Source organism: Anomaloglossus baeobatrachus, chromosome 9, assembly GCF_048569485.1.
Source record: "Anomaloglossus baeobatrachus isolate aAnoBae1 chromosome 9, aAnoBae1.hap1, whole genome shotgun sequence".
Lineage (NCBI taxonomy): Eukaryota > Metazoa > Chordata > Amphibia > Anura > Aromobatidae > Anomaloglossus > Anomaloglossus baeobatrachus.
Window position 1 is genome coordinate 164672351 of NC_134361.1, and position 16835 is coordinate 164689185.

General features: G+C 46.3%; 11 non-coding genes across 11 annotated transcripts; all 11 read left to right on the forward strand.

Annotated features, from left to right (window-relative positions):
• Positions 1-226: 226 nt before the first annotated feature.
• LOC142252090 (U2 spliceosomal RNA) lies at positions 227-417 on the forward strand. The gene has a single exon (XR_012725484.1). It is a non-coding gene; the product is annotated as a U2 spliceosomal RNA (small nuclear RNA).
• A 1388-nt stretch (positions 418-1805) lies between these two features.
• LOC142252091 (U2 spliceosomal RNA) lies at positions 1806-1996 on the forward strand. The gene has a single exon (XR_012725485.1). It is a non-coding gene; the product is annotated as a U2 spliceosomal RNA (small nuclear RNA).
• A 1390-nt stretch (positions 1997-3386) lies between these two features.
• LOC142252839 (U2 spliceosomal RNA) lies at positions 3387-3577 on the forward strand. Its single transcript, XR_012726205.1, has one exon. It is a non-coding gene; the product is annotated as a U2 spliceosomal RNA (small nuclear RNA).
• A 1388-nt stretch (positions 3578-4965) lies between these two features.
• Positions 4966-5156, forward strand: LOC142252092 (U2 spliceosomal RNA). Its single transcript, XR_012725486.1, has one exon. It is a non-coding gene; the product is annotated as a U2 spliceosomal RNA (small nuclear RNA).
• Positions 5157-6544: 1388 nt separating this feature from the next.
• Positions 6545-6735, forward strand: LOC142252093 (U2 spliceosomal RNA). Its single transcript, XR_012725487.1, has one exon. It is a non-coding gene; the product is annotated as a U2 spliceosomal RNA (small nuclear RNA).
• A 1388-nt stretch (positions 6736-8123) lies between these two features.
• On the forward strand, positions 8124-8314 carry LOC142252094 (U2 spliceosomal RNA). Its single transcript, XR_012725488.1, has one exon. It is a non-coding gene; the product is annotated as a U2 spliceosomal RNA (small nuclear RNA).
• A 1388-nt stretch (positions 8315-9702) lies between these two features.
• On the forward strand, positions 9703-9893 carry LOC142252095 (U2 spliceosomal RNA). Its single transcript, XR_012725489.1, has one exon. It is a non-coding gene; the product is annotated as a U2 spliceosomal RNA (small nuclear RNA).
• A 1388-nt stretch (positions 9894-11281) lies between these two features.
• On the forward strand, positions 11282-11472 carry LOC142252096 (U2 spliceosomal RNA). Its single transcript, XR_012725490.1, has one exon. It is a non-coding gene; the product is annotated as a U2 spliceosomal RNA (small nuclear RNA).
• A 1388-nt stretch (positions 11473-12860) lies between these two features.
• LOC142252098 (U2 spliceosomal RNA) lies at positions 12861-13051 on the forward strand. The gene has a single exon (XR_012725492.1). It is a non-coding gene; the product is annotated as a U2 spliceosomal RNA (small nuclear RNA).
• A 1388-nt stretch (positions 13052-14439) lies between these two features.
• On the forward strand, positions 14440-14630 carry LOC142252099 (U2 spliceosomal RNA). Its single transcript, XR_012725493.1, has one exon. It is a non-coding gene; the product is annotated as a U2 spliceosomal RNA (small nuclear RNA).
• A 1388-nt stretch (positions 14631-16018) lies between these two features.
• Positions 16019-16209, forward strand: LOC142252100 (U2 spliceosomal RNA). The gene has a single exon (XR_012725494.1). It is a non-coding gene; the product is annotated as a U2 spliceosomal RNA (small nuclear RNA).
• The last annotated feature ends 626 nt before the right edge of the window (positions 16210-16835 follow it).

Genomic DNA, 16835 nt, shown 5'->3' on the forward strand with positions numbered 1-16835 from the left:
CTTGCGCCCTAAAGGAGGAGTTATTCAGATTCATTGCAGTGGGGGGCGGCGGCTGCAAAACGCACCATTCTTCTTGTTTTTGCTCTGCAAAGCAGCCTTTTCAAGGGTTGGCTTGGGTGACAAAATGTCTTCTGTAGGCGTGGGTTTGTCTCCCTCTCGCTCTCTCTCCCTAAGATGTGTCCGGCATAGGCCAGGGTGCCACTCGAGGCCCAAACCAATTCTGGTTATCGCTTCTCGGCCTTTTGGCTAAGATCAAGTGTAGTATCTGTTCTTATCAGTTTAATATCTGATACGTCCCCTATCTGGGGACCATATATTAAATGGATTTTTAGAACAGGGAGATGGAAAAAGAGCTTGCTCTGTCCACTCCACGCATTGACCTGGTATTGCAGTACCTCCAGGAACGGTGCACCCCTTCTTAACCCAGTTTCCAAAAGCAGAACTCAATTCACCTGATTCATATTAGCCCGGTTTAATGAATTGGAAGAAAGCATACGTCTTCATATGCACCTCAATTTGGCCCATTCACTTTTCACACTTCCTCCTTTTGTTTTTTATCTTTCACACTTTTGACTTTCTTTATTCATCCAAATAGCAAACTCATCACCACTCAACCTGACCAACTCGGCTATGTCCCGTGCTGCAGTTCTCTGTCTTATCTAGATCATTTGCAATTGAATGGAATAGATCCCTTTTGGACAAAGTGGATTCACCTGCTGCTGCAGTGACCACAGGTGTGATAAGATCTAGAATTGGCATCTGGTGCGATCTCTCCGCTTCCACTCCAAAGAAAGTTACCTGTTTATTCCTATCATGCATTGGTTTTTGGGGTTTTCTTTGAGTAATGATGATCTCTTTAGTAGTCTGTTGGCGCCCTCTCCTGGAGGAATAGTTTGCTTGCTCTTGGACATTCTAAAAGAGAGGTCATGATAGACATTGAGCTTCTGAGCTCAATTGGGGACAGTCATGGGTGATGAATGTTTGCAACCTGCTGCAAAGCCTCATACCGCAATATAAGGAACGTCAAATACTAAGAAAGGGCGGCCTATGAAAGAATTACTACTTTCAATAAGTACACTTAAACGGCTAATTGGGAATAGAAAAACTGTAAAAAGCCCTCTGAGAAAGCCCCCCTCTAACCTTTGATAGTAAGTTTTTCTGTAGTCTGCCTGTTGATGTATTTTCCGTTTGAACTGTGCACAACATGAAGAGACGGAACACTGGCGGCTTGTCACAATGCCCCCGCTGACATCACAATAGCGCTGCTGCCTAGAAAACAAGCTGCGCAGCAGAAGTTGTTCTTTGGGTGGGAGGGTGGGCTAGTGTAAGGAGGGGGCAAGCTCTTTTTTTCCCGGGTGGTAGGGGGATGACAGGAGAAGGGATGCGGGTGGTGAGAAGGGTACAGAGGGCAGGGTTTGGGGGCTGGGAAGGAAAGGGAAAAGATTAGGGTTTGGGGATGATGAAAGGGCTTTCTACGGGTAAGGATGGCAAAGGGTGGCAGTGACGGAAAGTCAGGCAACCTGTCCTGTCCGTCTTTTTGTATCGTGAATTGGAAAGACTGCAAGGGGGAGGGGAGTTGCTTGCGCCCTAAAGGAGGAGTTATTCAGATTCATTGCAGTGGGGGGCGGCGGCTGCAAAACGCACCATTCTTCTTGTTTTTGCTCTGCAAAGCAGCCTTTTCAAGGGTTGGCTTGGGTGACAAAATGTCTTCTGTAGGCGTGGGTTTGTCTCCCTCTCGCTCTCTCTCCCTAAGATGTGTCCGGCATAGGCCAGGGTGCCACTCGAGGCCCAAACCAATTCTGGTTATCGCTTCTCGGCCTTTTGGCTAAGATCAAGTGTAGTATCTGTTCTTATCAGTTTAATATCTGATACGTCCCCTATCTGGGGACCATATATTAAATGGATTTTTAGAACAGGGAGATGGAAAAAGAGCTTGCTCTGTCCACTCCACGCATTGACCTGGTATTGCAGTACCTCCAGGAACGGTGCACCCCTTCTTAACCCAGTTTCCAAAAGCAGAACTCAATTCACCTGATTCATATTAGCCCGGTTTAATGAATTGGAAGAAAGCATACGTCTTCATATGCACCTCAATTTGGCCCATTCACTTTTCACACTTCCTCCTTTTGTTTTTTATCTTTCACACTTTTGACTTTCTTTATTCATCCAAATAGCAAACTCATCACCACTCAACCTGACCAACTCGGCTATGTCCCGTGCTGCAGTTCTCTGTCTTATCTAGATCATTTGCAATTGAATGGAATAGATCCCTTTTGGACAAAGTGGATTCACCTGCTGCTGCAGTGACCACAGGTGTGATAAGATCTAGAATTGGCATCTGGTGCGATCTCTCCGCTTCCACTCCAAAGAAAGTTACCTGTTTATTCCTATCATGCATTGGTTTTTGGGGTTTTCTTTGAGTAATGATGATCTCTTTAGTAGTCTGTTGGCGCCCTCTCCTGGAGGAATAGTTTGCTTGCTCTTGGACATTCTAAAAGAGAGGTCATGATAGACATTGAGCTTCTGAGCTCAATTGGGGACAGTCATGGGTGATGAATGTTTGCAACCTGCTGCAAAGCCTCATACCGCAATATAAGGAACGTCAAATACTAAGAAAGGGCGGCCTATGAAAGAATTACTACTTTCAATAAGTACACTTAAACGGCTAATTGGAATAGAAAACACTGTAAAAAGAGCCCTCTGAGAAAGCCCCCCTCTAAACCTTTGATAGTAAGTTTTTCTGTAGTCCTGCCTGTTGATGTATTTTCCGTTTGAACTGTGCACAACCATGAAGAGACGGAACACTGGCGGCTTGTCACAATGCCCCCGCTGACAATCACAATAGCGCTGCTGCCTAGAAAACAAGCTGCGCAGCAGAAGTTGTTCTTTGGGTGGGAGGGTGGGCTAGTGTAAAGAGGGGGCAAGCTCTTTTTTTTCCGGGTGGTAGGGGGATGACAGGAGAAGGGATGCGGGTGGTGAGAAGGGTACAGAGGGCAGGGTTTGGGGGCTGGGAAGGAAAGGGAAAAGATTAGGGTTTGGGGATGATGAAAGGGCTTTCTACGGGTAAGGATGGCAAAGTGTGGCAGTGACGGAAAGTCAGGCAACCTGTCCTGTCCGTCTTTTTGTATCGTGAATTGGAAAGACTGCAAGGGGGGAGGGGAGTTGCTTGCGCCCTAAAGGAGGAGTTATTCAGATCATTGCAGTGGGGGGCGGCGGCTGCAAAACGCACCATTCTTCTTGTTTTTGCTCTGCAAAGCAGCCTTTTCAAGGTTGGCTTGGGTGACAAAATGTCTTCTGTAGGCGTGGGTTTGTCTCCCTCTCGCTCTCTCTCCCTAAGATGTGTCCGGCATAGGCCAGGGTGCCACTCGAGGCCAAACCAATTCTGGTTAGCTTCTCGGCCTTTTGGCTAAGATCAAGTGTAGTATCTGTTCTTATCAGTTTAATATCTGATACGTCCCCTATCTGGGGACCATATATTAAATGGATTTTTAGAACAGGGAGATGGAAAAAGAGCTTGCTCTGTCCACTCCACGCATTGACCTGGTATTGCAGTACCTCCAGGAACGGTGCACCCCTTCTTAACCCAGTTTCCAAAAGCAGAACTCAATTCACCTGATTCATATTAGCCCGGTTTAATGAATTGGAAGAAAGCATACGTCTTCATATGCACCTCAATTTGGCCCATTCACTTTTCACACTTCCTCCTTTTGTTTTTTATCTTTCACACTTTTGACTTTCTTTATTCATCCAAATAGCAAACTCATCACCACTCAACCTGACCAACTCGGCTATGTCCCGTGCTGCAGTTCTCTGTCTTATCTAGATCATTTGCAATTGAATGGAATAGATCCCTTTTGGACAAAGTGGATTCACCTGCTGCTGCAGTGACCACAGGTGTGATAAGATCTAGAATTGGCATCTGGTGCGATCTCTCCGCTTCCACTCCAAAGAAAGTTACCTGTTTATTCCTATCATGCATTGGTTTTTGGGGTTTTCTTTGAGTAATGATGATCTCTTTAGTAGTCTGTTGGCGCCCTCTCCTGGAGGAATAGTTTGCTTGCTCTTGGACATTCTAAAAGAGAGGTCATGATAGACATTGAGCTTCTGAGCTCAATTGGGGACAGTCATGGGTGATGAATGTTTGCAACCTGCTGCAAAGCCTCATACCGCAATATAAGGAACGTCAAATACTAAGAAAGGGCGGCCTATGAAAGAATTACTACTTTCAATAAGTACACTTAAACGGCTAATTGGGAATAGAAAAACTGTAAAAAGCCCTCTGAGAAAGCCCCCCTCTAACCTTTGATAGTAAGTTTTTCTGTAGTCTGCCTGTTGATGTATTTTCCGTTTGAACTGTGCACAACATGAAGAGACGGAACACTGGCGGCTTGTCACAATGCCCCCGCTGACATCACAATAGCGCTGCTGCCTAGAAAACAAGCTGCGCAGCAGAAGTTGTTCTTTGGGTGGGAGGGTGGGCTAGTGTAAGGAGGGGGCAAGCTCTTTTTTTCCCGGGTGGTAGGGGGATGACAGGAGAAGGGATGCGGGTGGTGAGAAGGGTACAGAGGGCAGGGTTTGGGGGCTGGGAAGGAAAGGGAAAAGATTAGGGTTTGGGGATGATGAAAGGGCTTTCTACGGGTAAGGATGGCAAAGGGTGGCAGTGACGGAAAGTCAGGCAACCTGTCCTGTCCGTCTTTTTGTATCGTGAATTGGAAAGACTGCAAGGGGGAGGGGAGTTGCTTGCGCCCTAAAGGAGGAGTTATTCAGATTCATTGCAGTGGGGGGCGGCGGCTGCAAAACGCACCATTCTTCTTGTTTTTGCTCTGCAAAGCAGCCTTTTCAAGGGTTGGCTTGGGTGACAAAATGTCTTCTGTAGGCGTGGGTTTGTCTCCCTCTCGCTCTCTCTCCCTAAGATGTGTCCGGCATAGGCCAGGGTGCCACTCGAGGCCCAAACCAATTCTGGTTATCGCTTCTCGGCCTTTTGGCTAAGATCAAGTGTAGTATCTGTTCTTATCAGTTTAATATCTGATACGTCCCCTATCTGGGGACCATATATTAAATGGATTTTTAGAACAGGGAGATGGAAAAAGAGCTTGCTCTGTCCACTCCACGCATTGACCTGGTATTGCAGTACCTCCAGGAACGGTGCACCCCTTCTTAACCCAGTTTCCAAAAGCAGAACTCAATTCACCTGATTCATATTAGCCCGGTTTAATGAATTGGAAGAAAGCATACGTCTTCATATGCACCTCAATTTGGCCCATTCACTTTTCACACTTCCTCCTTTTGTTTTTTATCTTTCACACTTTTGACTTTCTTTATTCATCCAAATAGCAAACTCATCACCACTCAACCTGACCAACTCGGCTATGTCCCGTGCTGCAGTTCTCTGTCTTATCTAGATCATTTGCAATTGAATGGAATAGATCCCTTTTGGACAAAGTGGATTCACCTGCTGCTGCAGTGACCACAGGTGTGATAAGATCTAGAATTGGCATCTGGTGCGATCTCTCCGCTTCCACTCCAAAGAAAGTTACCTGTTTATTCCTATCATGCATTGGTTTTTGGGGTTTTCTTTGAGTAATGATGATCTCTTTAGTAGTCTGTTGGCGCCCTCTCCTGGAGGAATAGTTTGCTTGCTCTTGGACATTCTAAAAGAGAGGTCATGATAGACATTGAGCTTCTGAGCTCAATTGGGGACAGTCATGGGTGATGAATGTTTGCAACCTGCTGCAAAGCCTCATACCGCAATATAAGGAACGTCAAATACTAAGAAAGGGCGGCCTATGAAAGAATTACTACTTTCAATAAGTACACTTAAACGGCTAATTGGGAATAGAAAAACTGTAAAAAGCCCTCTGAGAAAGCCCCCCTCTAACCTTTGATAGTAAGTTTTTCTGTAGTCTGCCTGTTGATGTATTTTCCGTTTGAACTGTGCACAACATGAAGAGACGGAACACTGGCGGCTTGTCACAATGCCCCCGCTGACATCACAATAGCGCTGCTGCCTAGAAAACAAGCTGCGCAGCAGAAGTTGTTCTTTGGGTGGGAGGGTGGGCTAGTGTAAGGAGGGGGCAAGCTCTTTTTTTCCCGGGTGGTAGGGGGATGACAGGAGAAGGGATGCGGGTGGTGAGAAGGGTACAGAGGGCAGGGTTTGGGGGCTGGGAAGGAAAGGGAAAAGATTAGGGTTTGGGGATGATGAAAGGGCTTTCTACGGGTAAGGATGGCAAAGGGTGGCAGTGACGGAAAGTCAGGCAACCTGTCCTGTCCGTCTTTTTGTATCGTGAATTGGAAAGACTGCAAGGGGGAGGGGAGTTGCTTGCGCCCTAAAGGAGGAGTTATTCAGATTCATTGCAGTGGGGGGCGGCGGCTGCAAAACGCACCATTCTTCTTGTTTTTGCTCTGCAAAGCAGCCTTTTCAAGGGTTGGCTTGGGTGACAAAATGTCTTCTGTAGGCGTGGGTTTGTCTCCCTCTCGCTCTCTCTCCCTAAGATGTGTCCGGCATAGGCCAGGGTGCCACTCGAGGCCCAAACCAATTCTGGTTATCGCTTCTCGGCCTTTTGGCTAAGATCAAGTGTAGTATCTGTTCTTATCAGTTTAATATCTGATACGTCCCCTATCTGGGGACCATATATTAAATGGATTTTTAGAACAGGGAGATGGAAAAAGAGCTTGCTCTGTCCACTCCACGCATTGACCTGGTATTGCAGTACCTCCAGGAACGGTGCACCCCTTCTTAACCCAGTTTCCAAAAGCAGAACTCAATTCACCTGATTCATATTAGCCCGGTTTAATGAATTGGAAGAAAGCATACGTCTTCATATGCACCTCAATTTGGCCCATTCACTTTTCACACTTCCTCCTTTTGTTTTTTATCTTTCACACTTTTGACTTTCTTTATTCATCCAAATAGCAAACTCATCACCACTCAACCTGACCAACTCGGCTATGTCCCGTGCTGCAGTTCTCTGTCTTATCTAGATCATTTGCAATTGAATGGAATAGATCCCTTTTGGACAAAGTGGATTCACCTGCTGCTGCAGTGACCACAGGTGTGATAAGATCTAGAATTGGCATCTGGTGCGATCTCTCCACTTCCACTCCAAAGAAAGTTACCTGTTTATTCCTATCATGCATTGGTTTTTGGGGTTTTCTTTGAGTAATGATGATCTCTTTAGTAGTCTGTTGGCGCCCTCTCCTGGAGGAATAGTTTGCTTGCTCTTGGACATTCTAAAAGAGAGGTCATGATAGACATTGAGCTTCTGAGCTCAATTGGGGACAGTCATGGGTGATGAATGTTTGCAACCTGCTGCAAAGCCTCATACCGCAATATAAGGAACGTCAAATACTAAGAAAGGGCGGCCTATGAAAGAATTACTACTTTCAATAAGTACACTTAAACGGCTAATTGGGAATAGAAAAACTGTAAAAAGCCCTCTGAGAAAGCCCCCCTCTAACCTTTGATAGTAAGTTTTTCTGTAGTCTGCCTGTTGATGTATTTTCCGTTTGAACTGTGCACAACATGAAGAGACGGAACACTGGCGGCTTGTCACAATGCCCCCGCTGACATCACAATAGCGCTGCTGCCTAGAAAACAAGCTGCGCAGCAGAAGTTGTTCTTTGGGTGGGAGGGTGGGCTAGTGTAAGGAGGGGGCAAGCTCTTTTTTTCCCGGGTGGTAGGGGGATGACAGGAGAAGGGATGCGGGTGGTGAGAAGGGTACAGAGGGCAGGGTTTGGGGGCTGGGAAGGAAAGGGAAAAGATTAGGGTTTGGGGATGATGAAAGGGCTTTCTACGGGTAAGGATGGCAAAGGGTGGCAGTGACGGAAAGTCAGGCAACCTGTCCTGTCCGTCTTTTTGTATCGTGAATTGGAAAGACTGCAAGGGGGAGGGGAGTTGCTTGCGCCCTAAAGGAGGAGTTATTCAGATTCATTGCAGTGGGGGGCGGCGGCTGCAAAACGCACCATTCTTCTTGTTTTTGCTCTGCAAAGCAGCCTTTTCAAGGGTTGGCTTGGGTGACAAAATGTCTTCTGTAGGCGTGGGTTTGTCTCCCTCTCGCTCTCTCTCCCTAAGATGTGTCCGGCATAGGCCAGGGTGCCACTCGAGGCCCAAACCAATTCTGGTTATCGCTTCTCGGCCTTTTGGCTAAGATCAAGTGTAGTATCTGTTCTTATCAGTTTAATATCTGATACGTCCCCTATCTGGGGACCATATATTAAATGGATTTTTAGAACAGGGAGATGGAAAAAGAGCTTGCTCTGTCCACTCCACGCATTGACCTGGTATTGCAGTACCTCCAGGAACGGTGCACCCCTTCTTAACCCAGTTTCCAAAAGCAGAACTCAATTCACCTGATTCATATTAGCCCGGTTTAATGAATTGGAAGAAAGCATACGTCTTCATATGCACCTCAATTTGGCCCATTCACTTTTCACACTTCCTCCTTTTGTTTTTTATCTTTCACACTTTTGACTTTCTTTATTCATCCAAATAGCAAACTCATCACCACTCAACCTGACCAACTCGGCTATGTCCCGTGCTGCAGTTCTCTGTCTTATCTAGATCATTTGCAATTGAATGGAATAGATCCCTTTTGGACAAAGTGGATTCACCTGCTGCTGCAGTGACCACAGGTGTGATAAGATCTAGAATTGGCATCTGGTGCGATCTCTCCGCTTCCACTCCAAAGAAAGTTACCTGTTTATTCCTATCATGCATTGGTTTTTGGGGTTTTCTTTGAGTAATGATGATCTCTTTAGTAGTCTGTTGGCGCCCTCTCCTGGAGGAATAGTTTGCTTGCTCTTGGACATTCTAAAAGAGAGGTCATGATAGACATTGAGCTTCTGAGCTCAATTGGGGACAGTCATGGGTGATGAATGTTTGCAACCTGCTGCAAAGCCTCATACCGCAATATAAGGAACGTCAAATACTAAGAAAGGGCGGCCTATGAAAGAATTACTACTTTCAATAAGTACACTTAAACGGCTAATTGGGAATAGAAAAACTGTAAAAAGCCCTCTGAGAAAGCCCCCCTCTAACCTTTGATAGTAAGTTTTTCTGTAGTCTGCCTGTTGATGTATTTTCCGTTTGAACTGTGCACAACATGAAGAGACGGAACACTGGCGGCTTGTCACAATGCCCCCGCTGACATCACAATAGCGCTGCTGCCTAGAAAACAAGCTGCGCAGCAGAAGTTGTTCTTTGGGTGGGAGGGTGGGCTAGTGTAAGGAGGGGGCAAGCTCTTTTTTTCCCGGGTGGTAGGGGGATGACAGGAGAAGGGATGCGGGTGGTGAGAAGGGTACAGAGGGCAGGGTTTGGGGGCTGGGAAGGAAAGGGAAAAGATTAGGGTTTGGGGATGATGAAAGGGCTTTCTACGGGTAAGGATGGCAAAGGGTGGCAGTGACGGAAAGTCAGGCAACCTGTCCTGTCCGTCTTTTTGTATCGTGAATTGGAAAGACTGCAAGGGGGAGGGGAGTTGCTTGCGCCCTAAAGGAGGAGTTATTCAGATTCATTGCAGTGGGGGGCGGCGGCTGCAAAACGCACCATTCTTCTTGTTTTTGCTCTGCAAAGCAGCCTTTTCAAGGGTTGGCTTGGGTGACAAAATGTCTTCTGTAGGCGTGGGTTTGTCTCCCTCTCGCTCTCTCTCCCTAAGATGTGTCCGGCATAGGCCAGGGTGCCACTCGAGGCCCAAACCAATTCTGGTTATCGCTTCTCGGCCTTTTGGCTAAGATCAAGTGTAGTATCTGTTCTTATCAGTTTAATATCTGATACGTCCCCTATCTGGGGACCATATATTAAATGGATTTTTAGAACAGGGAGATGGAAAAAGAGCTTGCTCTGTCCACTCCACGCATTGACCTGGTATTGCAGTACCTCCAGGAACGGTGCACCCCTTCTTAACCCAGTTTCCAAAAGCAGAACTCAATTCACCTGATTCATATTAGCCCGGTTTAATGAATTGGAAGAAAGCATACGTCTTCATATGCACCTCAATTTGGCCCATTCACTTTTCACACTTCCTCCTTTTGTTTTTTATCTTTCACACTTTTGACTTTCTTTATTCATCCAAATAGCAAACTCATCACCACTCAACCTGACCAACTCGGCTATGTCCCGTGCTGCAGTTCTCTGTCTTATCTAGATCATTTGCAATTGAATGGAATAGATCCCTTTTGGACAAAGTGGATTCACCTGCTGCTGCAGTGACCACAGGTGTGATAAGATCTAGAATTGGCATCTGGTGCGATCTCTCCGCTTCCACTCCAAAGAAAGTTACCTGTTTATTCCTATCATGCATTGGTTTTTGGGGTTTTCTTTGAGTAATGATGATCTCTTTAGTAGTCTGTTGGCGCCCTCTCCTGGAGGAATAGTTTGCTTGCTCTTGGACATTCTAAAAGAGAGGTCATGATAGACATTGAGCTTCTGAGCTCAATTGGGGACAGTCATGGGTGATGAATGTTTGCAACCTGCTGCAAAGCCTCATACCGCAATATAAGGAACGTCAAATACTAAGAAAGGGCGGCCTATGAAAGAATTACTACTTTCAATAAGTACACTTAAACGGCTAATTGGGAATAGAAAAACTGTAAAAAGCCCTCTGAGAAAGCCCCCCTCTAACCTTTGATAGTAAGTTTTTCTGTAGTCTGCCTGTTGATGTATTTTCCGTTTGAACTGTGCACAACATGAAGAGACGGAACACTGGCGGCTTGTCACAATGCCCCCGCTGACATCACAATAGCGCTGCTGCCTAGAAAACAAGCTGCGCAGCAGAAGTTGTTCTTTGGGTGGGAGGGTGGGCTAGTGTAAGGAGGGGGCAAGCTCTTTTTTTCCCGGGTGGTAGGGGGATGACAGGAGAAGGGATGCGGGTGGTGAGAAGGGTACAGAGGGCAGGGTTTGGGGGCTGGGAAGGAAAGGGAAAAGATTAGGGTTTGGGGATGATGAAAGGGCTTTCTACGGGTAAGGATGGCAAAGGGTGGCAGTGACGGAAAGTCAGGCAACCTGTCCTGTCCGTCTTTTTGTATCGTGAATTGGAAAGACTGCAAGGGGGAGGGGAGTTGCTTGCGCCCTAAAGGAGGAGTTATTCAGATTCATTGCAGTGGGGGGCGGCGGCTGCAAAACGCACCATTCTTCTTGTTTTTGCTCTGCAAAGCAGCCTTTTCAAGGGTTGGCTTGGGTGACAAAATGTCTTCTGTAGGCGTGGGTTTGTCTCCCTCTCGCTCTCTCTCCCTAAGATGTGTCCGGCATAGGCCAGGGTGCCACTCGAGGCCCAAACCAATTCTGGTTATCGCTTCTCGGCCTTTTGGCTAAGATCAAGTGTAGTATCTGTTCTTATCAGTTTAATATCTGATACGTCCCCTATCTGGGGACCATATATTAAATGGATTTTTAGAACAGGGAGATGGAAAAAGAGCTTGCTCTGTCCACTCCACGCATTGACCTGGTATTGCAGTACCTCCAGGAACGGTGCACCCCTTCTTAACCCAGTTTCCAAAAGCAGAACTCAATTCACCTGATTCATATTAGCCCGGTTTAATGAATTGGAAGAAAGCATACGTCTTCATATGCACCTCAATTTGGCCCATTCACTTTTCACACTTCCTCCTTTTGTTTTTTATCTTTCACACTTTTGACTTTCTTTATTCATCCAAATAGCAAACTCATCACCACTCAACCTGACCAACTCGGCTATGTCCCGTGCTGCAGTTCTCTGTCTTATCTAGATCATTTGCAATTGAATGGAATAGATCCCTTTTGGACAAAGTGGATTCACCTGCTGCTGCAGTGACCACAGGTGTGATAAGATCTAGAATTGGCATCTGGTGCGATCTCTCCGCTTCCACTCCAAAGAAAGTTACCTGTTTATTCCTATCATGCATTGGTTTTTGGGGTTTTCTTTGAGTAATGATGATCTCTTTAGTAGTCTGTTGGCGCCCTCTCCTGGAGGAATAGTTTGCTTGCTCTTGGACATTCTAAAAGAGAGGTCATGATAGACATTGAGCTTCTGAGCTCAATTGGGGACAGTCATGGGTGATGAATGTTTGCAACCTGCTGCAAAGCCTCATACCGCAATATAAGGAACGTCAAATACTAAGAAAGGGCGGCCTATGAAAGAATTACTACTTTCAATAAGTACACTTAAACGGCTAATTGGGAATAGAAAAACTGTAAAAAGCCCTCTGAGAAAGCCCCCCTCTAACCTTTGATAGTAAGTTTTTCTGTAGTCTGCCTGTTGATGTATTTTCCGTTTGAACTGTGCACAACATGAAGAGACGGAACACTGGCGGCTTGTCACAATGCCCCCGCTGACATCACAATAGCGCTGCTGCCTAGAAAACAAGCTGCGCAGCAGAAGTTGTTCTTTGGGTGGGAGGGTGGGCTAGTGTAAGGAGGGGGCAAGCTCTTTTTTTCCCGGGTGGTAGGGGGATGACAGGAGAAGGGATGCGGGTGGTGAGAAGGGTACAGAGGGCAGGGTTTGGGGGCTGGGAAGGAAAGGGAAAAGATTAGGGTTTGGGGATGATGAAAGGGCTTTCTACGGGTAAGGATGGCAAAGGGTGGCAGTGACGGAAAGTCAGGCAACCTGTCCTGTCCGTCTTTTTGTATCGTGAATTGGAAAGACTGCAAGGGGGAGGGGAGTTGCTTGCGCCCTAAAGGAGGAGTTATTCAGATTCATTGCAGTGGGGGGCGGCGGCTGCAAAACGCACCATTCTTCTTGTTTTTGCTCTGCAAAGCAGCCTTTTCAAGGGTTGGCTTGGGTGACAAAATGTCTTCTGTAGGCGTGGGTTTGTCTCCCTCTCGCTCTCTCTCCCTAAGATGTGTCCGGCATAGGCCAGGGTGCCACTCGAGGCCCAAACCAATTCTGGTTATCGCTTCTCGGCCTTTTGGCTAAGATCAAGTGTAGTATCTGTTCTTATCAGTTTAATATCTGATACGTCCCCTATCTGGGGACCATATATTAAATGGATTTTTAGAACAGGGAGATGGAAAAAGAGCTTGCTCTGTCCACTCCACGCATTGACCTGGTATTGCAGTACCTCCAGGAACGGTGCACCCCTTCTTAACCCAGTTTCCAAAAGCAGAACTCAATTCACCTGATTCATATTAGCCCGGTTTAATGAATTGGAAGAAAGCATACGTCTTCATATGCACCTCAATTTGGCCCATTCACTTTTCACACTTCCTCCTTTTGTTTTTTATCTTTCACACTTTTGACTTTCTTTATTCATCCAAATAGCAAACTCATCACCACTCAACCTGACCAACTCGGCTATGTCCCGTGCTGCAGTTCTCTGTCTTATCTAGATCATTTGCAATTGAATGGAATAGATCCCTTTTGGACAAAGTGGATTCACCTGCTGCTGCAGTGACCACAGGTGTGATAAGATCTAGAATTGGCATCTGGTGCGATCTCTCCGCTTCCACTCCAAAGAAAGTTACCTGTTTATTCCTATCATGCATTGGTTTTTGGGGTTTTCTTTGAGTAATGATGATCTCTTTAGTAGTCTGTTGGCGCCCTCTCCTGGAGGAATAGTTTGCTTGCTCTTGGACATTCTAAAAGAGAGGTCATGATAGACATTGAGCTTCTGAGCTCAATTGGGGACAGTCATGGGTGATGAATGTTTGCAACCTGCTGCAAAGCCTCATACCGCAATATAAAGAACGTCAAATACTAAGAAAGGGCGGCCTATGAAAGAATTACTACTTTCAATAAGTACACTTAAACGGCTAATTGGGAATAGAAAAACTGTAAAAATCCCTCTGAGAAAGCCCCCCTCTAACCTTTGATAGTAAGTTTTTCTGTAGTCTGCCTGTTGATGTATTTTCCGTTTGAACTGTGCACAACATGAAGAGACGGAACACTGGCGGCTTGTCACAATGCCCCCGCTGACATCACAATAGCGCTGCTGCCTAGAAAACAAGCTGCGCAGCAGAAGTTGTTCTTTGGGTGGGAGGGTGGGCTAGTGTAAGGAGGGGGCAAGCTCTTTTTTTCCCGGGTGGTAGGGGGATGACAGGAGAAGGGATGCGGGTGGTGAGAAGGGTACAGAGGGCAGGGTTTGGGGGCTGGGAAGGAAAGGGAAAAGATTAGGGTTTGGGGATGATGAAAGGGCTTTCTACGGGTAAGGATGGCAAAGGGTGGCAGTGACGGAAAGTCAGGCAACCTGTCCTGTCCGTCTTTTTGTATCGTGAATTGGAAAGACTGCAAGGGGGAGGGGAGTTGCTTGCGCCCTAAAGGAGGAGTTATTCAGATTCATTGCAGTGGGGGGCGGCGGCTGCAAAACGCACCATTCTTCTTGTTTTTGCTCTGCAAAGCAGCCTTTTCAAGGGTTGGCTTGGGTGACAAAATGTCTTCTGTAGGCGTGGGTTTGTCTCCCTCTCGCTCTCTCTCCCTAAGATGTGTCCGGCATAGGCCAGGGTGCCACTCGAGGCCCAAACCAATTCTGGTTATCGCTTCTCGGCCTTTTGGCTAAGATCAAGTGTAGTATCTGTTCTTATCAGTTTAATATCTGATACGTCCCCTATCTGGGGACCATATATTAAATGGATTTTTAGAACAGGGAGATGGAAAAAGAGCTTGCTCTGTCCACTCCACGCATTGACCTGGTATTGCAGTACCTCCAGGAACGGTGCACCCCTTCTTAACCCAGTTTCCAAAAGCAGAACTCAATTCACCTGATTCATATTAGCCCGGTTTAATGAATTGGAAGAAAGCATACGTCTTCATATGCACCTCAATTTGGCCCATTCACTTTTCACACTTCCTCCTTTTGTTTTTTATCTTTCACACTTTTGACTTTCTTTATTCATCCAAATAGCAAACTCATCACCACTCAACCTGACCAACTCGGCTATGTCCCGTGCTGCAGTTCTCTGTCTTATCTAGATCATTTGCAATTGAATGGAATAGATCCCTTTTGGACAAAGTGGATTCACCTGCTGCTGCAGTGACCACAGGTGTGATAAGATCTAGAATTGGCATCTGGTGCGATCTCTCCGCTTCCACTCCAAAGAAAGTTACCTGTTTATTCCTATCATGCATTGGTTTTTGGGGTTTTCTTTGAGTAATGATGATCTCTTTAGTAGTCTGTTGGCGCCCTCTCCTGGAGGAATAGTTTGCTTGCTCTTGGACATTCTAAAAGAGAGGTCATGATAGACATTGAGCTTCTGAGCTCAATTGGGGACAGTCATGGGTGATGAATGTTTGCAACCTGCTGCAAAGCCTCATACCGCAATATAAGGAACGTCAAATACTAAGAAAGGGCGGCCTATGAAAGAATTACTACTTTCAATAAGTACACTTAAACGGCTAATTGGGAATAGAAAAACTGTAAAAAGCCCTCTGAGAAAGCCCCCCTCTAACCTTTGATAGTAAGTTTTTCTGTAGTCTGCCTGTTGATGTATTTTCCGTTTGAACTGTGCACAACATGAAGAGACGGAACACTGGCGGCTTGTCACAATGCCCCCGCTGACATCACAATAGCGCTGCTGCCTAGAAAACAAGCTGCGCAGCAGAAGTTGTTCTTTGGGTGGGAGGGTGGGCTAGTGTAAGGAGGGGGCAAGCTCTTTTTTTCCCGGGTGGTAGGGGGATGACAGGAGAAGGGATGCGGGTGGTGAGAAGGGTACAGAGGGCAGGGTTTGGGGGCTGGGAAGGAAAGGGAAAAGATTAGGGTTTGGGGATGATGAAAGGGCTTTCTACGGGTAAGGATGGCAAAGGGTGGCAGTGACGGAAAGTCAGGCAACCTGTCCTGTCCGTCTTTTTGTATCGTGAATTGGAAAGACTGCAAGGGGGAGGGGAGTTGCTTGCGCCCTAAAGGAGGAGTTATTCAGATTCATTGCAGTGGGGGGCGGCGGCTGCAAAACGCACCATTCTTCTTGTTTTTGCTCTGCAAAGCAGCCTTTTCAAGGGTTGGCTTGGGTGACAAAATGTCTTCTGTAGGCGTGGGTTTGTCTCCCTCTCGCTCTCTCTCCCTAAGATGTGTCCGGCATAGGCCAGGGTGCCACTTGAGGCCCAAACCAATTCTGGTTATCGCTTCTCGGCCTTTTGGCTAAGATCAAGTGTAGTATCTGTTCTTATCAGTTTAATATCTGATACGTCCCCTATCTGGGGACCATATATTAAATGGATTTTTAGAACAGGGAGATGGAAAAAGAGCTTGCTCTGTCCACTCCACGCATTGACCTGGTATTGCAGTACCTCCAGGAACGGTGCACCCCTTCTTAACCCAGTTTCCAAAAGCAGAACTCAATTCACCTGATTCATATTAGCCCGGTTTAATGAATTGGAAGAAAGCATACGTCTTCATATGCACCTCAATTTGGCCCATTCACTTTTCACACTTCCTCCTTTTGTTTTTTATCTTTCACACTTTTGACTTTCTTTATTCATCCAAATAGCAAACTCATCACCACTCAACCTGACCAACTCGGCTATGTCCCGTGCTGCAGTTCTCTGTCTTATCTAGATCATTTGCAATTGAATGGAATAGATCCCTTTTGGACAAAGTGGATTCACCTGCTGCTGCAGTGACCACAGGTGTGATAAGATCTAGAATTGGCATCTGGTGCGATCTCTCCGCTTCCACTCCAAAGAAAGTTACCTGTTTATTCCTATCATGCATTGGTTTTTGGGGTTTTCTTTGAGTAATGATGATCTCTTTAGTAGTCTGTTGGCGCCCTCTCCTGGAGGAATAGTTTGCTTGCTCTTGGACATTCTAAAAGAGAGGTCATGATAGACATTGAGCTTCTGAGCTCAATTGGGGACAGTCATGGGTGATGAATGTTTGCAACCTGCTGCAAAGCCTCATACCGCAATATAAGGAACGTCAAATACTAAGAAAGGGCG